This window comes from Dendrobates tinctorius, unplaced genomic scaffold (genome assembly GCF_039654945.1).
Source record: "Dendrobates tinctorius isolate UK_male_01 unplaced genomic scaffold, ASM3965494v1 ptg000046l, whole genome shotgun sequence".
NCBI lineage: Eukaryota > Metazoa > Chordata > Amphibia > Anura > Dendrobatidae > Dendrobates > Dendrobates tinctorius.
In genome coordinates this window covers 64,047,356-64,072,433 of record NW_027361714.1, presented here as the reverse complement: position 1 = coordinate 64,072,433, position 25,078 = coordinate 64,047,356, and the positions used below count along the sequence as shown (strand labels likewise).

The 25,078-nt window shown below is 47.6% G+C and overlaps 1 long non-coding RNA gene across 1 annotated transcript; it reads left to right on the top strand.

Moving 5' to 3' along the window:
* Positions 1-1,775: 1,775 nt before the first annotated feature.
* LOC141089502 (uncharacterized) lies at positions 1,776-24,411 on the top strand. The gene is made up of 4 exons (XR_012232309.1): positions 1,776-2,552; positions 2,635-2,694; positions 3,175-3,480; positions 23,081-24,411. It is a non-coding gene; the product is annotated as an uncharacterized lncRNA (long non-coding RNA).
* The last annotated feature ends 667 nt before the right edge of the window (positions 24,412-25,078 follow it).

Below are 25,078 nucleotides of genomic sequence, written 5' to 3'. Positions count from 1 at the left end.
CCCTGCACCAGGCTGGGAAGACTGAACCTGCAATAGCCAACCAGCTTGGAGTGAAGAAATCAACTGTGGGAGCAATAATTAGAAAATAGAAGACATACAAGACCACTGACAATCTCCCTCGATCTGGTGCTCCACGCAAAATCCCACCCCGTGGGGTCAGAATGATCACAAGAACGGTGAGCAAAAATCCCAGAACCACGCGGGGGGAACTAGTGAATGAACTGCAGAGAGCTGGGACCAATGTAACAAGGCCTACCATAAGTAACACACTACGCCACCATGGACTCAGATCCTGCAGTGCCAGACGTGTCCCACTGCTTAAGCCTGTACATGTCCGGGCCCGTCTGAAGTTTGCTAGAGAGCATTTGGATGATCCAGAGGAGTTTTGGGAGAATGTCCTATGGTCTGATGAAACCAAACTGGAACTGTTTGGTAGAAACACAACTTGTCGTGTTTGGAGGAAAAAGAATACTGAGTTGCATCCATCAAACACCATACCTACTGTAAAGCATGGTGGTGGAAACATCATGCTTTGGGGCTGTTTCTCTGCAAAGGGGCCAGGACGACTGATCCGGGTACATGAAAGAATGAATGGGGCCATGTATCGTGAGATTTTGAGTGCAAACCTCCTTCCATCAGCAAGGGCATTGAAGATGAAACGTGGCTGGGTCTTTCAACATGACAATGATCCAAAGCACACCGCCAGGGCAACGAAGGAGTGGCTTCGTAAGAAGCATTTCAAGGTCCTGGAGTGGCCTAGCCAGTCTCCAGATCTCAACCCTATAGAAAACCTTTGGAGGGAGTTGAAAGTCCGTGTTGCCAAGCGAAAAGCCAAAAACATCACTGCTCTAGAGGAGATCTGCATGGAGGAATGGGCCAACATACCAACAACAGTGTGTGGCAACCTTGTGAAGACTTACAGAAAACGTTTGACCTCTGTCATTGCCAACAAAGGATATATCACAAAGTATTGAGATGAAATTTTGTTTCTGACCAAATACTTATTTTCCACCATAATATGCAAATAAAATGAAAAAAAAACAGACAATGTGATTTTCTGGATTTTTTTTTCTCAGTTTGTCTCCCATAGTTGAGGTCTACCTATGATGTAAATTACAGACGCCTCTCATCTTTTTAAGTGGTGGAACTTGCACTATTGCTGACTGACTAAATGCTTTTTTTCCCCACTGTAGTTGCAACAGGTGGGACCAATTATTTGACACATTCCTCCTTCTTTTGCTGTCAGTTAATCTAGTACTATAGTATGTTGGTTAGTAACTATGATTAATTGTTTCTGTATTGTATTAGTTTCATTAAGAACTTCAAGAATCTGGAAAATCTGATCATTCAGGTAGTCGGTAGCTTCCACTAATTTATTTCACATTTGCGTTATGAAGGGGCATATTAGCATACTACTGAATGTTTTATTTGTTATCCCCATTTCTAATAGATGCGGCCTACCATTTGGACGGGGCTTATTGTCTGCAGCCCTTCTATACAAAGTATGAATTGGAACTGCTGCTGTGTCTGTTTTACTATGAGGACCTATGAAAGTGGCTTGTGTTAGTTTGGCAAGAGTGAAAACTCCTCTTATGTCTGGGCTCACCCACCTGTAGGCACGATATCCGCAAACCAAGAATACTCCTTCTGGGAGAACACAAATGTGACCAGGGGTCTGTATAAATTGGTATGAATTCAAAAGTCCCAACATAGGTTTATGGGCACATCAAGCATTATTCATTTGTTTTCTGTTTATATCAAATGTACATTTACCTACATACTCCTGCCACCACATTTGTACCTTAGGCCGCGTTATATTAAACTGAAACCAGGGATTAGCGGCCCATCCGATTATAGCTATTGAGGCAGATATATCACGGGGCACATCTTTTCCCCAAAACCTAGATTGCGTCCAAGTCTCATATTTATTTTTTTCTATTTCTTTATTATTTTTTATTTTTCATTTTTTTCTTTGTTTCTTTTCATTCTTTCAATTTCTTCAGCAATTTTTCATTTTTATTTCCCGTTTTTCATTTATCATTTTTTCAGATTTATTACATTCTATTTTATTTTATTTCCTTGTCAATCCCTTTGATCCATTTCATCCTTTTTTTCCTCATTCATTAATTCCTTCTTTTAATGTTCTCCTCCCACTCCTCTATTACTTTTGCTCCATCTCCCTATCTCTTCTCCCTCCTTGTGTTATGCCCTCCTTCACTCCTCTCTCCTCATCCCTCTTTCTCCATGGCTCAGCCTGACACTCCTTCCTCTTCCTCTCCCCCTCCCTTCCCCCAGCGCTACTATGCAGACGCCAGGCACACTTTTGTTTATGTCTTGTCTTCTCCTTGTAGTTTCTACCTTCAGCACACAGCGCAGGCGCCCCCACCAACAGCGCTACAAGCCTCGCTTCAGTACACACCACTGATGTTTCCCACACAGTAGCACTCCTCAGACACTCCCACTGACTTCCGGTCTCCAGGCTACTTTAACTCACTAACCACCAGTGCCTGCACACTACACCACAGACGGCGCTTGCTGCCCCACGCTTCCAGGTATGTCCTGCGGCAATGCTGCACTGTGAGCTACTTTAGAATGCTTTCATGCTGTTAACTCTTGCATTACCTGTCCCCTCAGCTCATCTTAGGACCTCTGCCAGGTCCCTGCCAGACTGGACTTCTACATATGGCACTTTAGGTATGCCTCTCCTCTGTCCCTCCTAACCCCTTTCTTTTCCCTACTGCAGTGTCCTATACTGGTCCAAACCTCTTGTTTGTTTCCTCCTTTTTCAGCCCCTCCTGCACATTCATACTGCCGTGATTGCTTCTTTTTCTCTTGTGCTTTACGGTCAGTCTCCATGCTTGCACTGCCTGATTATGTTGCATTTATGTGATTTGCTCCATTATGCCGGCCTCACCGTAACCCAGCTCCACAGCTGCTTCAATCAATATTTACTGGATCTAACTCCAACATCCTATGGGCTAACTGATTGATTTGTACAATTTTGTTCTATAATGATTTTGCACACAGCGATCCTGTATATGATGATTTTGTATATAGTGTAAATATGTAATTGTGTAAATATGTATATCTGTTTAAACCTCTACAGAGTTTGTACATTTTTGTGATTATCACTGTATATATCCTAATGTCTATCTTTGTATGTGTCTCTTCTAGTGAGGTTTGAAAAAGACCCGACATAGGGTCGAAACGTTACCTCAACGCACTATTCCCCTGTGGTGTCTTCAATAATAAAAAAAAAAATGTTTGCATTGAAAATCAAAATTTCCCAGAGTGCAGCTGTTTTCTCTTCACTGGATGACTGTCTGGACTAAGTTCCAGGTTCAGCTTGCACCTACCTCATATCCACAGAGTGCACGCCTTGTCTGTATCACCACTCATTGTGTATGTGTGGCGCCCAAGAGGCTCAGTCACCACAAAGGTACTGCACCTCCTCCTGAGGTGTGATGCCCCACCATCCAGGTAAGTTGGAGGCTCCTGACCACGCTCCAACACCTGCATCCCACACAACACAGTAGTTCAGCAAAGCCACATTGCGGCTCCCTGATTGGAGTGTAGCAGAGCACCTTTGGTGGCTCCCTGCTTGGAACACGAAACGTGCTGGGAGGCGGGTGGAGTTAGTGTCATGATCTCAGTGCGGGTTTGACTCGCACACGTGGGGTTAATGTCTGGAACCAGTGCTGATGACTGGCATTTCTGGGGTTAAAGGTTGTGATCCCGGTGCAGGCTTACCTGCACACCTGGGGCTATGATTGTGGCCTCTCCCTGGTTCTGGGAGAGGCTTCTTATAGCCTCAGGACGCTCCCATCCCTGTCAGTTATACTCTTGCCCTTGGCATAGTGTGGTGACCCCTGAGTGTGTTTTTGCTGTGATCTGGTTGCTTAATAATCTGTGTATGACTCGGTCTGTTCTCTGGATATTGCTTTGGATTCTGCTTGGTACCTTCTAAGTCTGTTTGGTTTTGACTGCTGCTTGGCCCTGACTATCCGCTCTGTCTCATCCTTGGTATGTTACGGCTATCTCTGTATGAACCCCGTTTTGTCTGACTCTGAGTAATTCTGTATAGTGTCTTTCCATCTCACTAAGCAGGACGCTAAGCCCCGCCCCCTTGCAGTCACAGGACCGTAGGTCCTGTGTCTGTTTGCTAAACTTCAGCATCCACAGGTCCTGTGCATCGGTACTTTCTGGCTGTACCTGACTCCGGTACCCCTACAGTGCGGGTGTGTCCCTGCTCAGCAGAGGCTGCATGCCGGCGCTGACAGGATCCTGACACTCAGAACACGTGCACTGGCTCAGTGAGCAAGTACAGTGCGGTGTTCCTGACATTGTAACTGACCATTAAGTTTTTGGGTTTTTTTTTCTCTGCTGAGAAATATGGATCCCATACAATCTCTTGCTGAGCAAATGAAAAATCAGAGTCAGATGTTTCTGGGTTTATCTCTGGAGCAGCAAGCTCTGGCTCGTTCTCAGCAGCAGGTTTCTAAGACAGTGCGGGGGGCTTTAGCTGCTGGGTCTCTGGGGGCGGGGGCGAGTGATGTTGTTTTGGTGTCCCCAGAACCACCTGTTAAACTGCCTGATTTTTTTTCTGGGAACAAAAAGGAGTTCAGGGTCTTCATGGAGGGGTGCAAACTCTTCTTTAGTTTGAGGCCACGTTCCTCTGGGGACGAAAGTCAGAAGGTAGGGGTCATTATGTCTCTGTTAAGAGGGTCCCCACAAGCTTGGGCTTTCTCCCTTCCTCCCACTGCCCCTGAGAGAGTGTCTGTGAATGCGTTTTTTGAGGCCCTTGGGCACATATATGATGAGCCGGACCGAGTGCGATTGGCAGAGGACATGGTGATGAGTGTCTGTCAGGGGAAACACTTGGCTGAGTGGTTTTGCACAGAATTTCACCGCTCAGCCGCAGAGGTCTCTTGGGACAATGCCGCACTCCGAGGACTCATTCGCAGAGGCTTGTCCGAGCGATTACAGGATGCCTTGGTATTACATCCCCCACCTAACTCTCTCGAGGACGCCATGACCCAGGCCGTCCGGATGGACCGCAGGCTGCGGGCCAGGGGGGTGATGCAGGCGGAGACTCCATTGTTCTCTAGTGGAAAAGAGACTGTTTCTGTACCTATGGACGTAGGGGCTCTCTCCCTGAAGGAAAAGGAGAGACAACGCCGGAGAGAAAAGCAGTTATGCTTCTATTGTGGTAAAACGGGACATTGGAAAAGGGAGTGTCCTGATTGTCCATCCTCAACCCGGTCGACGGGAAACGACTAGGTCTGGGTAGTCAGCGGGGAGACTACTCAGACCCTCAGGTACCCTTTTCCTCGTTTTCTAAGGTGTTGCTTCATGTGGAACTGTTAGTGGACGATTGTTGCTTTCCCTCTACAGCTTTCGTGGACTGCGGATCATCCATCAATCTCATTGACTCCCAATTGGTCACACGCTGTAAGATAGGGACAGTTAGACTTAAGGTTCCTATCAAAGTGGTGGCCATTGACTCCTCCCCCCTCACGAAAGAGGGAATTCTCTTTATGTCTGACTTGTTTTCACTCAATGTGGGCACTACCCATGTGGAAAAATTAAGTTGTTTGGTTCTGGACAATCTACCAGCAGGATTGGTGTTGGGCATGCCCTGGTTACAACGCCATAACCCCGTCATTAACTGGAAAACGGGGGAGATTGTTCAGTGGGGGTTTAATGATTCGATGTTATGTGATAAGTCTGCACTAGGGTGACCGCAAAAAATCGATGTCGGAATTTTGTCCGTCTGGACCCCACAAAACGATTCCCCTTTCCAGATATTGAGATAGCCAAAATTTGAGCTCGATCAAACGACGTTCACCCATGCCGCTCGTCGCTCAAAGTTTGAAAAAATCCAAATTGAGGTATTTTAAGATTTAGGTATTTTGCATAGTCTGTTAGACTATAAAGAATGTGACAACAACATTGCAGAAATAGCCCTGACCAAATTTTTGAACCATTTGTGGTATTTGAATGCAGAGTTGGTGGGATTATTGTTTTTTGATCCCACCATTACAGACAATGAAAAGTTGTTAATGGCTAATAAATTGCTCAGTAGCACAGATGAACCATCAGAGCACGCTAGGGTTGTAAATCCAAAAGTTAGGAAAGAAAAATTAAAAGAGGTAGGAAGTAACCGACTTTAACGACCTTCTGACAAAAGATGAAGAACAAAAGCAATATGTCCTGCAAGTTGTAAGCAAATGCCGAGCATTATATTCTGACGTTTCAAAAACTACTTCAACAAAAGCGCTAGAATAGATTAGATAACTATGTAAAATTATCAACTCATGCAGGTTAGCATGCTCTGTTGGTTCATCTGTGCTACTGAGCAATTTATTAGCCATTAACAACTTTTTATTGTCTGTAATGGTGGGATCAAAAAACGATAATCCCACCAACTCTGCATTCAAATACCACAAATGGTTCGAAAATTTGGTCAGGGCTATTTCTGCAATGTTGTTGTCACATTCTTTATAGTCTAACAGACTATGCAAAATACCTAAATCTTAAAATACCTCAATTTGGATTTTTTCAAACTTTGAGTGATGAGCGGCACGGGTTAACGTCGTTTGATCAAGCTCAAATTTTGGCTCTCTCAATATCTGGAAAGGGGAATCGTTTTGTGGGGTCCAGACGAACAAGATTCTGACATTTTTTCCCCCCCATATGAGATCCGGTCACCCTAGTCTGCACTATTGGTTGAACCTGTTAAATCTGTATCTGTGTCATCTGTCGAGCTGGAAGGTATTTCGGAGTACCTGAAAGAATTCGAAAATGTATTCTCTGAAAGCGAGGCCGAGACGTTGCCACCACATAGACCCTTTGACTGCGCTATCGAGTTTGTCCCGGGGGCTAAATTGCCTAAAGCCCGTCTGTCTAATTTATCTGGCCCTGAGCACTTGGCCATGAAAGATTACATTGCTGAGAGTATTCGCAAAGGACACATGCGTCCCTCAGTCTCACCTGTGGCGGCAGGGTTTTTTTGTTAAGAAAAAAGATGGTGGTTTACGTCCCTGCCTCGATTTTCGTGAGCTGAACAAGATTACTGTAAGAAATACGTACCCCCTTCCGTTGATTCCCGACTTGTGTAACCAACTTTCAGGGGCAAAATGGTTCTCCAAACTGGATCTTCGGGGGGCATATAATTTGATAAGGGTCCGGGAGGGGGATGAATGGAAAACAGCGTTCCTCACGACCGAGGGACTGTTTGAAAATTTAGTCATGCCGTTTGGTCTTACCAATGCCCTAGCCATATTTCAGAATTTCATCAACGTGGTATTCTCGGATCTCATTGGTTGTTTTGTTTTCATTTACTTAGTCGATATTCTGATATACTCACACGACAGTCAATCTCATCTGAATCATGTACGAACCATTCTCGAAAGACTGAGGGAAAATCATCTGTATGCCAAATTGGAGAAATCTGTGTTTTTTTGTTCAAGAATTGTCTTTTATGGGATTAATTGTGTCCTGTGAGGGTTTTCGCATGGAGCCCAAGAAGGTGCGGGCCATTGCAGATTGGGTGCAACCCCGAGACCTTAAGGGTCTTCAGCGCTTTTTGGGGTTTGCCAATTATTACCACAAATTTATTCGGGGGTTTTCACAGGTGGTCAAACCACTCACAGATCTTACTTGTAAAGGTGTGGAAGTGAGAAACTGGTCCCCCCTCGCAAAAGAGGCCTTTGTGACCCTGAAAAGAAGCTTTATGTCTGCGCTGTGTTAGTACAGCCAGATCTGTCCAAACCATTCGTCGTGGAAGAGGACGTCTCTGAGGTGGGGGTAGGGGTGGTGTTGTCCCAAGGGCCTGCCACTCTAAACAACCTCAGGCCATGTGCTTTCTTTTCCAAGAAGTTCTCTGCTGCGGAAAGAAATTACAACGTAGGCAATAGAGAGCTTCTTACGGTCAAATTGGCGTTTGAAGAATGGAGGTACTTTTTGAAGGGGGCCAGTCACCCGGTTACGGTGATCACGGATCACAAAAATTTGTCATACATTGAGTCTGCTAAAAGACTAACGCCCAGACAGGCCCGTTGGTCACTTATTTTTTCCCGTTTTCAGTTTACGATTACATTTCGTCCAGGGTCTAAGAATGACAAGGCTGACGCCTTATTGCGCAGTTTTCAGCCGGTGTCGCCCCCTGAGCCACCGTCCTCCATTCTTCACCCTGGGGTTGTGATAGCAGAGGTCTCATCTGAATTGGAATGGGAGATTCAGGGGGCCCAGTCGCGGGTCCCGGCGGCCAAGCCGGAGGGGAAGTTGTTTGTCGCAGAGCAACTTCGCCTGAAACTCTTGCAGGAGTTCCATGAATCCAAGCTGAGTGCTCACCCTGGTATTTCAGCCACACGTCTGGCGGGGGCTAGGATCTTTTGGTGGCCTACCCTTGGTTCGGACATAAAAAAATTCATTGCTGGTTGTGGGGTCTGCACTCGTTCTAAAAGCTCTCATAGCCGGCCGGCAGGGGAGCTGATGCCCTTGGCATTGCCCGAAAGACCATGGACTCACTTATCCATGGATTTTGTTACCAATCTCCCTCCATCTAAGGGTAATACAGTGGTATGGGTAGTGGTGGACAGGTTTTCTAAGCAAGCTCATTTTGTACCCCTGTCCACACTACCGTCAGCTGAGATGTTGTCCAGGTTGTTTTGTGCAGCATGTGATCCGGTTGCATGGGGTACCCCTGAATGTGGTGTCTGATCGTGGTGTGCAGTTTGTGGCTAAGTTTTGGCGTGCTTTCTGCAAAAAATTAGGGATGTCTCCGTCCTTTTCATCTGCATACCATCCTGAGAGCAATGGTCAGACGGAGCGCACTAACCAGTCCCTGGAACAGATCCTCAGGTGTCTAACCTCTGCTAGACAGAATGACTGGTGCGATGCACTGCTGTTGGCTGAATTTGCCTTCAATAGTCGGGTGAGTCAATCCACGGGTATGACTCCTTTTTTGATCAATTATGGGTTCAGTCCTCATTTTGGTGAGTTTTCTCGTCTGGACTTGGGGTGTCCCGGGGCTGAGGGCTCTGTTGAGCGATTACAGAATACGTGGGCAGAAGTTCAGCGGAGTATATCTAGGTCTCAGGGCAGGTATAGGTTTTTCGCTGACAGGAAACGAACACTAGGGCCCACGTTTCAGGTTGGAAACAAGGTTTGGCTCTCCACTCGAAACATTAAGTTGAAGGTTCCTTCAGCCAAGTTGGGGCCCAAATTCATTGGCCCATACAAGATTGTGGAAAAAATCAATCCAGTGGCGTATAGGCTGTGCCTTCCACCCTCTTTCAAGATCCCCAACGTCTTCCACAAATCTCTACTGAAACCTTTTGAAGCAGTCCGGGGAGACTCCGAGTCTTCTGCTTCTCCTGTTTTGGTCTAGGGGCAGGTGGAGTACGAGGTTGGTCATATCGTAGATTCCCGGTTGGTACGGCGGTCGGTACAGTACCTGGTTCATTGGAAGGGGTATGGACCGGAAGACAGGTCCTGGGTATCGGCCTGGTTGATGCATACTGATCGCCTGGTGCGGGATTTCCATGCTAAGTACCCGGGCAAGCCTGGGGGTCCAGAGGCCCCCCCGTTGAGAGGGGGGTACTGTCATGATCTCAGTGCGGGTTTGACTCACACACGTGGGGTTAATGTCTGGAACCAGTGCTGATGACTGGCATTTCTGGGGTTAAAGGTTGTGATCCCAGTGCAGGCTTACCTGCACACCTGGGGCTATGATTGTGGCCTCTCCCTGGTTCTGGGAGAGGCTTCTTATAGCCTCAGGACGCTCCCATCCCTGTCAGTTATACTCTTGCCCTTGGTATAGTGTGGTGACCCCTGAGTGTGTTTTTGCTGTGTTCTGGTTGCTTGATAATCTGTGTATGACTCGGTCTGTTCTCTGGATATTGCTTTGGATTCTGCTTGGTACCTTCTATGTCTGTTTGGTTTTGACTGCTACTTGGCCCTGACTATCCGCTCTGTCTCATCCTTGGTACGTTACGGCTATCTCTGTGTATGAACCCCGTTTTGCCTGACTCTGAGTAATTCTGTATAGTGTCTTTCCATCTCACTAAGCAGGATGCTAAGTACAGTGAGCAAGTACAGTGCGGTGTTCCTGACAGTTAGAATACATAAAAGAGCGGGAGGGTTTAGGATTTGAGGTCAGTTAGTCAATTGGAGAGTGAGGAGTGAAGATCCCTGGGAGAGGGAAGGAGGAAAGAGGTGCTGCAGCAGATCTCAGTGACCTGGGTCTGCTGGCACAGGAAAGGAAAGAAGGAGGAAGACATTGAACCGAAACCTGATCTTCCATAAGAAGAATAGACTAGTACGGAACGAAGGAGTAAAGGGGAACAGAGGACGTGGGTTAGAAGAGAACCCTGCCTAGAAGTTCTAAGCGCAAGGCCGGGTCCCCGAGGTTGTATGGACACTAATGGTTCTGCATCAGACACCGATGGAGTAGTAGGCTGTAAATGCACTAATCCCATCTAAGACTTGGGGGCACAACAGCAACATTGATAGTGAGCCGGGACTCAGGAATAAGGAGTCCCTGAAGCAGGCTACAGCTGTCTGCCGTACAAGTAGAGTTCTTGGGAACATCTGTCAGGAGGCACTTCAGTGTAACTCAGTACTAGGAGTACTTCACACTTAAAGGCGCTATAAGAGGAGACGTTCAGAAAGGCACATGTTGGCGGAGTGTTGGAAGGGAGCATTCCATCTGGCCTGGAGGTTGATTGAGTCCCTGACCCGGAGGACACTGCACGGAGGTAGGCACCTGTGTATACTACAGACTGTAAGTAAAGCTTTGGAACTACAAGCCCGGGTGTCCTCCATTCATTCTTGCGCCAACGCGCCAAGCACCGCTACATCTGGGTATCAGCTTCTACACCGCTTGTGCCTCTCCTCTTCCCCTACATCTACACTGCCCTGGGGTTACAGCTCCACCTGTGGGGAGCTTAATCATCTTGGCTGCAACACACCACCAGCCCCAGAGGATCTGCATGCAGCGTCGGCTCAACATCTCACTTGCCGAACACCACTGGTGGCGTCACGAACTATTCAATTACATTCCATCATTTATGATCTCCCCTTTTTGCATTGGGCGCCCAGGGCCACGGACCGGGTCACCGCTGCTGTGACACATCCCGCTGGCACCGGCCCAGTACCGAGTACCCCACAGCCCTGGGAGGGCGACCCAACTTGGCGTCATGAACAGGATGACGAGACCCGATGCCATCGGGTTCTGTGTGCCTAAGATTTAAAGTTTTTGAAGATGTGCAAAAGACCCAATTTAATAGACTGTAAAATTAACAATAAAAATGGCCGCTGGCGCGGTGAAGAAGGGCGTGATAACATGGGAGGTCCTAAGAAAAGACCGCGAACTGTCCTGGGCCTCCCCTGCCTGAATTACTATGCAACGGCAACATGGCCCACCCCCGAGGGGTTCGTATACTGGCTTGGTATGGAGGAGTTTGAAGAAGACGCCGCCCCCAGAAGGAGGGGCAGAAGCCAGTGGCGGGAAAGTGGCCGAGGCAGGAAGAAGAACGCCAGAACACCATCTTGGAAAGAGACGGGAAGAGGCCTGCGGAGCGCGAGGAGGTTATGCTGAATCTCCCTGGTGCCATGGCTGAAGGCTCCAACCAAGTGCCTGAGATGAACCGCCAGCAGCTGGAGGACGAAATAGCCCAGCTGACGTGCCCCCTGTAACTGAGGCAGGAAGCACTATGGACTTTAAAGCTGCAGCGCACCCAGGAAGGGCCTACACCTGCGGTACCCGCACCACCAGTACCCGTCGTTGCTGCACCGGAACCTTACCAGGCAGACTCTTCGGCGCCTGCGACCGCTGCCATACCACCGGCAGCATCCATTGTCCCTTCTCTGCCGGTACCACCGGAGGAGTTGTCTGAGGCCCTGGGAGCCAAAGCGGAGGAAGAGAAGCTCCCGTCCGGACCTGACGCGGCCGCGCAGGTCCCTCCAGAGACCCCTGCAGACCCGGAGCCGCCATTAGCTCCACCGCCGTCCCCGGCATCCCACAGAACGGCGTCCACCGCCACTACGCCTGCACCGGAGCAGAGACTGCACCGCCGGGAGGCACCAGGTTTATACCTCGGCCCTCCTAATGGGTTGCCCCCCGAATTCACGTTGTCAGAGGCTGGCTTGCGGGAACTCGAAATAGGGCAGTTGGAAGAATCAGCTGGGGGCACTAGGCTGTCGGAGAAGGGGAGGTGGAAGAGGTCCCTACTGAGAAGGGTACGGCTGGAACAGGTGCACACGATCCGGCATCTTCAGGGCTTGGAGGAGTCTAGGTCGCTTTGGGATAGTGACATCGGGATCCCTTGGCTGCAAAGCCCCTGCGAAGCCGCATACCAGCACCAACAGGGTGCGGCTTCCCCAGATATCAGGCCTCGTACCAGAGCAGCGGAACCACCCACCAATGATGAACAGCTGATGGGCATTGATATGCATCATGGGTTCCCTTTACCACAGCTCCAAGACCCTAGGCGGTAATCACACCAGCTGCCACCACCATGCCCTATGGCAAGCATCCAGCAACAAGACGAAGCCACCCAAAGTATTTCCCCTGGAAGCAGTTCCAGTCCAGAAACCCCAGGAGGGGACAACAACTAGTCAAGATACTTCCTTAAAATAACTCTCATTACCCAGGAGGCTATTTGCACCATTGTGTCTTTTGCTTCCTGTTTTTTTTTTTGACCATCATGGTTTAGTTTTGCTTTTCCAGTTGTTGCCCAGTTGTATTGGCAGCCTTCACACTTGAACTGTGGAGATCATGAACGCTGAATGATCCAGAACTGCAATTTGTACATAGTTTGCACCTCTTTAGGTGCTCTTTCTTGGTTTTACACAGGACTTTTTTTCTTGAAGGAAGAATTACCTCAGCATAAGGACATTTCCAGACATGTTGGCCGGACCCGTGTCTATTATTTGCGCTTATTGATAATGCTTAATGACAGATTTTATAGGGTATAGTTGAGAAAGGAATATAGTGAATGTTTTACAAATGTCAAAATTTAGTAAACAGTATACTAAAGAAATTTTGAAGTACAAATGCCTTGAATGTGAATAAAGAATTGAAGTTACAGGTGATGAACCAGACACCAGCGGTTGTCATGTAAGGAAGAAAGTAAGAGAATGTGTAAAGTAACAGAACAGAGATGTGTTGCTAGAAAAATGTGAATTGATATTGAGTTGCTTCCATAGCAATTTAAATTAGGTAGCGTAATTTTGAATTTAGATAGCTAGTTAAAAACTGTTTGCAACGTTCAAGAAACCGTGCCTCCCACATTGGGAAGTTTAGTATAGAAAATGTTTATTCAGCATTACAAAAATTTTGCATGTTCCTGTATTGTCAACTTTGTTTGCCTTGCAGCCCGCGGATGTGCTGTGTTTAACGGGGGTGTTGTGAGTTCATTTTCCCCTTCACCATTGAGGTCTGATGAACTCCCTCTTCTGGTGAAGGAAGGTAGTGAGGCTGATTACCAAGCACCTGAGCAGGATGATGATGACTGGGTGACTGGAATTGCTGACTGGATATAAGGCAGCCGACACCCTTCTGCCTTGCTTGTGATTTCTCAGAGGGATTCTAAGAGACCAGTCTGATTCCTGCTCCTCAAAAGCTAAGTTTTCTGCTCTGCTTTTTGCATTTGTGTTTTGGTTTTGTTTTGCCTTGTTTTTCTGGATTTCTGCCATTCCCTGCTGGGGTGAGCTGAATTCCTTTTTGCTCTGTCTTCAGAAAATACCTGAGTACTGATATAGTCTTTTTGAAGCCTAGCGTCTTCAGGGCTTTTTTCCCTATCAGTCTGTTGGCTCTTGTTTTGATAGGGTTTTGGCGGATTGCAGACAGCAGCTTTTCTATCCTGTCCTATTTAGTTAGCTTGGGCCCCATCATTTGCTCCGCCTATCTTTCTATCTGTGTGAGTGTTTTTTCATCTTGCTTCACCGTCATTATATGTTGGGGGCTCCCTATTGCTTTGGGGTCTGCTCTGGGGCAGTTTAGATTTCCCTTTCTGTCTTTAGGCTATTTAGTTCTCCGGCTGTGATCGAGGGGTCTAGGGCACCGTAGGAACCCCCCACGGCTACTGCTAGTTGTTGTTGATAGGTTCAGGGGTCTGCAATCTGATAGCTGCCAACTTCTCTGGTTTTCTGGACTTAGCTAGTATTTCTGTTTTTGCCTCCTACGGTGACTCATTCATAACAGCGGGTATTGCAATGGGGAAGGGATCACTCACTCTGACACTGCCAATTTCTCCGCCAGAGAGTTCTACCTGCTGTCTTTGCAGCAGGGCTCGGATCTCCTTCTGCAGGACTCGTTGTTCTCCTGAACCAGCAGTCTCAGCCACCTGTTGTAACAAGACAATAACCTCGGACAGACAGTTTTCAATTACATTGGTACCAAGAGTCATCATGGGATTACATTCACGTTGATCAATATCAACAACTATCAGGCCCTGAGATTTCAGTTATAACCGACCCACTTTAACAGTAACCTCTTTACATCCAATCTGCGGCAAAGTCTGACCGTTACTGGCAACTACTGTTAGCTCATAAGTTGGGCCACGGGTGAGTTCAGAATCAGCCCAATATCTCTTATACAAAATATACGGCATAGTGGTCACCTGGGAGCCAGTGTCCAGCAAAGCGTTCATGGGGATACCGTCAATTACCACAGGAAGGATCGGTCTCCCTCCAACATACTTGGCTCGCCAGTTCCTTGGGCCTAGGGATCCTACTCCTGGGGGTTGGCCCTCTGCCCCAGGGGTTGCTCGTTTAAAGGACAGTACCTTGCAAGATGACCTGCCTTGTAACAGCGGCGACAGATGGGACGTCCGTCCTAGTCATAGCGATCGTTGTTCCTTCCTCAAAGTGGTGGGTTTCTCCTCCTCCGGAGCCATGGGACATCCTCTGGACTGGAAGCAAGCTGGACCTTTTCCTTGGAAGACACCTGCAGGGACTGCACGGTTTTGGTAAGTGCAGCCATTCCTTTGGTCAACTCCTGGACCTGAAGACGCAGCTCCTCAGTTGGATCTTTATCCAGAGTCTGGGCATCAGCCTCCACAGGGATGGAAGGGAAAGACGTGGCTTCCTGGTGGTAGGTGATCGCTGGACGCCTCTGGGTCGCTGGACGGCGGTCAGTGGATTCCTGCAGTACCCGAATAGCCCTGTCCTTAAATTCAGCAAAACCCAGATCAGGGTTTTGCAGGCCTACGATACGCAAAGGTCCTCTGTGGGTACTGGACAGGAGTCCTTCAATGAACTGCTCCTTCAACAGTTTATCTTCTTCCTTTATGCTGTCAGGATCAACTTGCTTAACTGCTCGCAGCGCCTCCTGCTGGTTGAGGGCATAGTCCCTGATACTGTCCTGCGCCTTCTGTTTACAGCCAAAGAACCTCATCTTGATTTTAGCTGCAGTGCGGGTGTCAAAGGTACTTCTCAGCTTGGCAAGGATTTTTGCAACAGTCTCTTTATCATTGTCCTGCCAGGCTTTCACTACTCTCTGCGCTGCACCCGTTAGCTGTCCAATCAGGATATTCACTTTCTGGCTTTCAGAGAGAGGGTATACTTTGAACAAACTGCACAGTCTCTCTTTAAATTCACTCAGGGTGTGTGACTCACCTGAGTACAGGGGTAGCCAAGCTGCTCCCGGTATGTAGGGCATGGACAGCGGCATAATGGCGACCGCTGCTGCAGGTGCTCCTCCTCAACAAACTGGAGCAAGTTCAGAAAAGAGCGACCAGAATGGTGACCGGTCTGCAAACCCTGTCTTATGAGGAAAGGTTGCAGGATTTGGGAATGTTTAGCTTGCAGAAGAGAAGACTGAGAGGAGACTTAATAGCTGTCTACAAATATCTAAAGGGCTGTCACATTGTAGAAGGATCATCTTTATTCTCATTTGCACAAGGAAAGACTAGAAGCAATGGGATGAAACTGAATGGGAGGAGACACAGATTAGATATTAGAAAAAACTTTTCGACAGTTAGAGTGATCAATGAGTGGACCAGGCTGCCACGAGAAGTGGTGAGTTCTCCTTCAATGGAAGTCTTCAAACACAGGCTGGACAGACATCTGACTGGGATGATTTAGCAAATCCTGTTTGAGCAGGGGGTTGGACCAAATGGCCCAGGAGGTCCCTTCCAACTCTACGATTCTATGATTCTATGAAACAATTCTTAATTAACTATCTAAAATCCTAAGTCAAAAGTGCAATTTTCTATACAATACTTAATTCAAAGTGCTATTGTCTGTTACTCACTATCACTCCATTATTCTTCAGCAGCACATTTCCTTTCATCTTTAGTGCACATTTTCTACTCTCTCTTAACTCTGAGTGGCAACCGTAGTGACATTTTCAATTCTTTATTATTCTCTATCCAAATCTCTCATCTCTTTATTAAAACATTCTATATAAAAGCCATTTACTCTCATAAGACACATCATTGTCAAATACTTCACATTAAAACTTTTCAATAATTCTTGTAAGTGCTGAACACTGCTCCCAGCCGGGATCTCTTGCAGTGTCCTTTGATGAGGTAGACCATATCTTCGCAAAGTGTCCTATGTAAAACCAAGAGAGGGCACCTAAAGAAGTGCAACTATTTACAGTTACAGTTCTGGACCATTCAGCGTTCATGATCTCTGCAGTTCAATGGAAAGGCTGCCAACAAAACAGGGCAACACTGGAAAAACATGATGCACAAACAAAAATATCTTTAAAGCACAACGTTGCAAATACCCTCCTGGGTAACGAGATTAATGGTTGTTGTTCCCTCCTGGGGTTCTGGAAGCTGCTGATTGTGAACTGCTACCAGATGTGAGATACGCATGGGCAGTCCTCAGGTACTCTTCCTCCTGTGGGATAAAGCTTGTGGTTTTCTGTACCTTTGGCGCACCTTGGCACATGGGGGAAGTAGGTGGATTCTGCCTGTAGGTCTTGATGAGATCCGCCGGGACTCGCCTGATGTTCATCGCGTACCAGCCTCTCAATCCTTCATGTCTGGTGAATGTCACGTGATCTCCCGGGCTCAGGTTCCTGGCAGGATGCCCCTTCCTCAAGTGTGGCTCTACATCTCTCCGATTAAAGAACAGATCAGAGATCCGGCTAGGGTCATGGTTGAAGCCGAACCCCCTCTCATGGTTCGCATTCATAACATGGCCCCAACCTGCTGCATCTTTGGGACCATAATGACCGGCACAGGTCCGCTCCTTCCGGTCCAAATCTGGGCCTAGTACTGCTAACTGGCGCTGCGCCTTCTCCCGGTGTTCAGCTGCCAGTTGCCGGATGGTAGCTTGACAACTAGCCCAGTTCTCATCATCCTCCCGTTCCTCCCGGGACCGATCCAGGCTGGTTTGGCACTGCGGCGCCACCTTCAGGGGCTCCGGTGTTTCCCCCCGGGGACTGGTTTCCCGGTTCCAGACCAGATCTAGCACGACCTGGCCAGCCGCTGCGACCGCGGTACGCCCCAGGGCGGGCCTTCCCAGGCATCGGGGCATCAGACATACCTGGAGCCTCCGGGCGGTGTGGTCTCTGCTCTGGTGCCGGTGGAAGCAGGCCGGTGGCAGCGGGTGGTGGCCTCGGGTCCGCGGGGGCCTCTGTAGGGACCTGCGCAGCCACGTCAGGTCCAGACGGGAGCTTCTCTTCCTCCACTTCAGCTCCCGGGGCCTCATATAATTCTTCCCATGGCGGCAGCAAAGGGGCTTTGGATGCTGTCGGCAGTGCGATGGTGGCGGCAGGCTCCACAGAATGTACCTGGGGAAGCTCTGGCGCAGCAGCGGCGGTCACCTCAGGTGTAGGCCCCTCCTGGGCGCGCTGCCAGTTCAGCCTCCACAAGGCCTCCTGCCTCAGTTGCAAACTTTGGGTCAGCTGGGCAATTTCGTCCTCCAGCTGCCGGCGGTTCATCTCCGATACGGGGTTGGAGCCTTCAGCCATGGTGCTGGGGAGATCGGCTTCCCCGCGCTCTGCAGGCCTCCTCCCGTCTCTCTCCAAAATGGCGTTCTGGCAATCTTCTTCCTGCCTCGGCCACTTTCCCGCCACTGGCTTCTGCCCCTCCTTTTTGGGGCGGCGTCTTCCAGCACCTCCATACCAAGCCAGTATGCGAACCCCTCGGGGGTGGGCCATGTTGCTGTCACATAGTAATTCAGGCTGGGGAGGCCCAAGACTTTTCGCGGTCTTTTCCTAGGACCTCCCATCTCGTCACGCCCTTCTTCTCCACGCCAACGGCCATTTTTAATGTTCATTTTCACAGTCTATTAAATTGGATCTTTGGCACATTCTCAAAAGTTTTAAATCCAAGGCACACAGAACCCGATGGAATCGGGTCTCGTAATCCTGTTCGTGGTGCCAAGTTGGGTTGCCCTCCCATGGCCGTGGGGTACTCGGTACCAGGCCGGTGTCAGCGGGAAGTGTCACAGCAGCGGTGACCTGGTCCATGGCCCTGGGCACCCAAGTAATGGCAGGAAATGCTTATGGTGGAATGTAGTTAATGGAATAGTTCGTGACGCCACCTGTGGTGTTCGGCAAGTGGGATGTTAGGCCAACGCCGCAGACAGATTCTCTGGGATGGATGGTGTGGTGCAGCAGTGATGTTATAGTCCTCCACAGGCAGGGCCGTTGTCCCAGGGCAGAATAGGTGAAGTGACACTTAGTTGGTGTAGTGACCGGCGCAAGAGATGCAGCAGTGCCAAGCAGGCGGATGCAGGAAGGAATGGAGGACACCAGGGCATGTAGTTCCAAAGCTTTACTCACTCTGTAGTGCCCGCTTCTGTGCAATGTCCTCCGGGTCAGGGACTCAGTCAACCTCCAGGCAAGATAGGACGCTCCCTTCCCACACTCCGCCAACTTATGTTCCTTTTCTGAACGTCTCCTCTATAGCGCCTTAAAGTGTGAAGATCTCCTAGTACTGAGTTACACTGGAGTTCCTCCTATCGGATGTTCCCAAGAACTTGTACGGCAGACAGCTGTAGCCTGCTTCGGGGACTCCTTACTCCTGAGTTCCGGCTCTCTATCCATGTTGCTGTTGTGCCCCCAAGTCTTAGATGGGAGTAGTGCATTTACAGCCCACTACTCCACCGATGTCTGCTGCAGAACCATTAGTGTCCATACAACCTCGGGAACCGGGCCCCGACCTTGCGCTTAGAACTTCTAGGCAGGGTTCTCTCCTAACCCACGTCCTCTGTGTTCCCTTTTCTCCTACATTCCATACTTGTCTTTCTTTCTTATGGAAGCTCAGGTTTCAGTTCAACGTCTTTCTCCTTCTTTCCTTTCCCGTGCCAGCAGACCCAGGTCACTCAGGCCTGCTGCAGCACTCCTTCCTCCATCCCTCTTCAAGGGATCCCCACTCCTCTCCGAGTGGCTTCCTTACTCACTGACCTCCTGTCAGACTGACCTGTAATCCTAAACCTTCCCACTCTTTTATGTATCATCAACTCCACCCACCTCCCAGCACGTTTAGTGTTCCGAGCAGGGAACCACCAAAGGTGCTCTGCCTCTCTCTAAGCAAGGAGCCGCAATGTGGTTTTGCTGAACTACTCTATTGTGTGGGGTGTGAGTGTTGGAGTGTGGTCAGGAGTTCCCACCTTACCTGGATGGTGGGGCACCACACCTTAGGAGAAGGTGCAGTACCTCTGTGGCGACCGAGCCTCAGGGGCGCCACAATTAGACACATAGATTATTCAAAGGAAAGAGACAGAATTAAATATCCCCAAAGTGCTATAAGACTGTATTAATAAAATGCCTTAATAAATTCGTCTGAAGCTGCCTATTTTTAGCCTAAGATGCAAGGCTTAGAAACAGTTAATAATGAGCAGAAATAGCTGTATAAGCCTCATATGGATTATAAGGCACGAGAACAGGCTTGGTTAAATCAAATCGATGAGGTTTTTAATGATAAACCCGGTACTATTGTGGCTACGAGTAGCAGAGACCTCAGGGAGGCAGGCAGAAAAGTCAGATCACTTTTAAATCGGCGTACCAAGACTTGGTGGAATCGTGCATTCCTTCAGAAATATGTTGAAAAGGGCCTCATTCCAAGAGGACTTAGAGTTCAAGTGTTTCCCTCCTTTCCTATTGACGACCCAGAGGTCAAACGGAAATGGGAGGATTTGGCCAGTGGATGTTCAAAGGGGTTCATGGAACTCCTTATCCAACTGAATGAAAAAACCATAGCTGATCTTGACCAAGAGATTGAGGAGCTACAAAACTCAATCAAAAAAGAAATGTCTAGTGACGAATTGGTTTCATTTAATCGTGAGTTGGATCTTGATTTTACCAAATGGGAGAAAGAAATCTGCGAGATAAAAACCAAAAAATTCTCGAGGGATATGGGCGATTACCAATCTGAAACAGTGTATAGATGGAACCGCAGATTCAAATCATCAAGGAATCCTAAACGGGGGAGATCATTCTCCGTTACTTCATATGCCTCCAGTGAAGGATCGATCAGATCCAATTTTAAATCTATGGAAAGGCGTTTAGGCTCCAATCGAGAAGTACAAGTTAATAAAACTAAATCTATTCCATCTAAGAAAAATGATAAATCCAAAAGCCATACACTTCAGGTAATTAACCTGTCTAATCATATGTTGACTCCAATTCAAATTGAAGTACTATCTAAGGGTTTAACTTTTTCCCCCACCAACCCCTTTGATTTGTTTACAGCTGTAAAAGATTTGAATTTATTTTCCCGCAAATTAATTCTTAAAAAATTCCATAACAACAAGAAACAGGACCCACTTACCGATACTCAGTTGGAGGAGGAGGCCCTTTCCACATTGGAGGAGCTATTGAGAGAACAAGAGTCCAACTCTACAGGTATGTTTCCCCAAAATATACGTCCTAAATCCACTAGGTTCCCTCCCTTGTCTTTATGTCCAGCAGTAGAGATCTTTACAAGATTGGTTATTGAGGATTTCGGTAAAATCTCTACAAGACGTCATCCTGATAATCTTACGGCACAACAACGCATGGCCGTTGATGAACTGAAATCTTTCTCGGACGTGGTTATAAAACCTGCGGACAAGGGAGGGAACATAGTGGTCTGGCCTCAGGAAATGTACGAAAGGGAGGCTAAGAGACAGCTTCGAAATAAGGTGACGTATCGTAAGTTGGATCATAGCCCTCTAACAGCTTTTTCGAACATTTTGGAGGAGATCCTCTTTAGGGCCCTTTAGGGCCCTCGAACAGGGAATCATCCCTAAACAGATTTTTGAGGGCCTTTTGACTAAATATCCTAGGATCCCCACCATATATTTTGTGCCCAAAGTCCACAAGGACCCCCTCGATCCGCCGGGACGTCCCATCGTGTCAGGCATAGGGGGGTTGTGCGAACCCATATGTCAATTTATAGATTATTACCTAAAACCACTTGTGGAGGCACTGCCCTCCTATGTGCGAGATACGACGGACGTCCTGGCACGGATCGATGGGATGTCCTTGGAATCAGACATGTTCCTCGTCACTGCGGACATTGAATCGTTATACACCTGCATTAGACATCAAGACGGTATTGATGCCTGCAGGTTTTTTCTGAGGAGCAGTAACTGGGATGGACCTACATGTGATCTAGTTTTGGAGTTACTTGAATACGTCCTGACACACAATTTTTTTGTTTTCAGGGACGTGTTTTATTTGCAGCAGTGCGGCACTGCCATGGGCGCGGCCTGTGCCCCCTCCTTTGCTGGCCTCTTCCTGGGATACTGGGAGCGGGGGGGTCTTTGCGGGGGAGGGGGGGCAGGCCGCTGAACATGTGCAGTGCTGGCTGCGTTACATTGACGATTTGCTCATGGTGTGGCAGGGCTCATATCAACAGCTTAAAGAATTCATGGAGAGTCTTAATAGTAATGATTATAACATTAAATTAACTTATACTTGTAGTGACTCTGAGGTGGATTTCCTTGACATCAAGATACGGGTGGACCGTGCATCTAACTTGCAGACGGATGTATATAGGAAGCCCACCTCAGTTAACTCACTTCTCCATGCTGGATCCTGCCACCCATGGGCAACTATTAGAGCCATCCCAGTTGGCCAATTCCTGCGGATTAGGCGTATCTGCTCCTCAGAGGAGGCCTTCATGGATCAAGCTGCAGATCTGAGAGACCGTTTTCTCAAACGGGGTTATAGTCGACGCTGTGTCAAGAGGGGTTTTGACAGGGCAAGAAAAACAAACCGGTCTGCTCTCTTACAATCAAATATCAGAAAGAAAAAACAAGAGCAGGGCAATGTCAGGTTCATCTCAACCTTTAATGGGGGATGGAACCAAATGAGGGACATACTCACAAAACACTGGAACATATTGAAGACGGAGTCCTCATTGACGAATATAGTCTCTGAGTATCCACTTATGACATACCGCAGAAGCCCCAATTTGGGGGATATGTTGGTACGTTCACATTACGTCCCATACATCAGGAACCCTTTTGACTCTCGTGGCCCCCCTTTGGGATGCTACCCTTGTGGTAATTGTGTCGCATGCAAGAATGTCGTACGGACATCATCATTTGAATCTGTTGATGGGACTAGAACTTATTCAATCAGACAACATATAACCTGTAACACCGCTCAGGTTATCTATTATGCTACGTGTGGGTGTCCTAAAGTGTATGTAGGTCTCACTAGTCGCCAACTAAAATTACGTGTTCGCGAACATGTCCGCGACATCCTTGCATCAAAGACGATAATGGATCTTACACAGCTAAAAACCATACCCAAACATTACAAACTAATGCATAATAGTGATCCTAAATCCTTTTCGGTGAGAGGCATTCAGCATATAAATAGTGGTATCAGAGGCGGCGACATTAAACGCCTCCTCGCACAGAAGGAATGCAGATGGATCACGGTACTTGGGACCATGACACCACATGGGCTAAACGAATCGCTCAGTTTTGCGCCTTTTTTATGATTCACACATATTGATTTATTTCTGCCTGCCATCCCTAAATTGGTATCTCTCCTCCTCTCCCGTTTTTTTAATTATTTGATGTTTTTAGAGTACGTGGTTTTTCCGGACTCCGTACTTAATCTTCTTCTCTTTTTTTTTTTTTTTTAAATTTGTTATCTGTCTGGCTTTAGATTGGGCATTTTTTCCGCCTTGACGCTCTGGAATGGAGAATCTCACTGTGACGCAAGTGGCACGTAATATGGGACCCATATGGTGAAACCATCATGCAATCTGCAAGCAGCATATGACTTTATGGCCGACATGTTATCGGCAGAAGATGCGAAAACAGAGGATCTGATGCAAATGGATGAATATACATTTGCGGTTGCACTTTGTCTGCTGTTTTCAACCTTTTTTTTTTTTTTTTTTTTCTTCCCCCCCCCCCCCCCCCCTTATACAGTAGCCACCTATACATTATACACGCACAGTATATTGGAATTTTTTCCTATTCCATTTTCTTTATTCCACCTCTTTCCCCCCCCCCCCTCTCCTCTTTCCCCTTTCTTTTCCAACCTTTTTCTTACACAACACTTTCCACCCTTTCATTTTCCCACTTTATTCTTTCCTTATCTAACCAGGTTGTCTGATGCTTTTGTGGCCTTTCCATGGGGTGCCTCGCATATGCTGTGCGTCATACAGACGTACATCAGATGGAACAGGCGCTGCTTGTGTAGCGGTCTAGCGCCGGCCGCTCACTCGTGGCGTCTGGCTATTAGGAACAACACAACGCTGATTTTAGCTGTTACCTAGGCAGCGGTTTGTTGTTGATCGTCACATGATGACGTCAACCTACCGGAAGACAGCTCCACTGATACTGCGCATGTGCCGCAGGCTCCCCATGGATTGGTCCGCAATGGTCAGATGACTATTCCCAGCCAGGCATTTAACTTGGGACGTTCACAGTCATAGCCACGCCCCCAGAGGAAGCGGTCTCCTATACCGCGAAACGCGCGTAGGGGCACATAAGCTGACGCCTTTATACACCGGGACATGATGGGTATGTTTAACCAGCTCATTTTGAGCTCATCTTTGACGTTTACTGCATGATTTATGACACACTGACATGGCGTATGATTGAGTTTCCCACTCATTCAGTCTTAGGACACATTGGGTGACGTATACTCAATTTACCAGTCATTGGCACTGATATCTCCATTTACTGTATAATACATAACACTGCTCTGGGGCTGTTTTTTTGACAGTGACTCCTGCATAATAGATTAATTAACTGCTTTGTGGCTGGTCCAGTGACTATTCTCCATGCCATTTTTTTACTGTCATTGTGACAATATTGTAAACCTGTGGTATCTGTCCTTTGGTTGTACATGCCCATCACAGGCTGTCCGCTTATTTTTCTAGTATCGGGTTTCATGTGATTGCCCATTTTATTGGTTTTGTAATTTTCCTGTATCTCCAATGTGTGTCATTTTGGTAAATAAAAATATTATACGGTTGTAATGGATTTGGATTCTAGGCTCTCTTTTCTCTCATATCTTTGAGAATCGTCTCCATGTTAATAGATCTAACGAGGCACCATTTATGTATTTTACTAATAATGTCATAAGGATGTTTCTTTGGAGTATTTTTCATATAGCTGTATAAGTGTTCATAAGGACACAAGGTGGATACAAATATGATTATAATGGCTGCTGTATGCGAATGCCTGAACGAATCAATGAAATAACCACATAAACCAATAAGTATATGTATGCTATCTACATAGGTGTCGCAGCACTGCTATTTAAGTAGGCATGTGTCAGAGTGAAAAATGATGGAGCACTTTATACCTTTTAGCTGTATACATGTGGATACTCTGCCGTTTCGCTCTGTTTCTTTGTCTGGGCAGGGGGAGTCATAGTTTAAATACCCATGGCAGCCAGTGAGGACAAAGTACAAGGAGGTATGTTGACGTATCGGAGGAGTATGTTATGGCACATGCGTCCGCTTAACTGGCTCGTGTTGCCAATGGTGACCATGAGCTTCGGTCACATGGATGGATGCACTTATCACCACCTACTGGCAATGATGTCGGTGCACCGCCTCGCTGATGACCGCAGATCATGCTCAAGACCAGCCCTCAGCCAGCACATGCGCACAATTCCTCCGGCAGTTAAACATATCAAGGTATT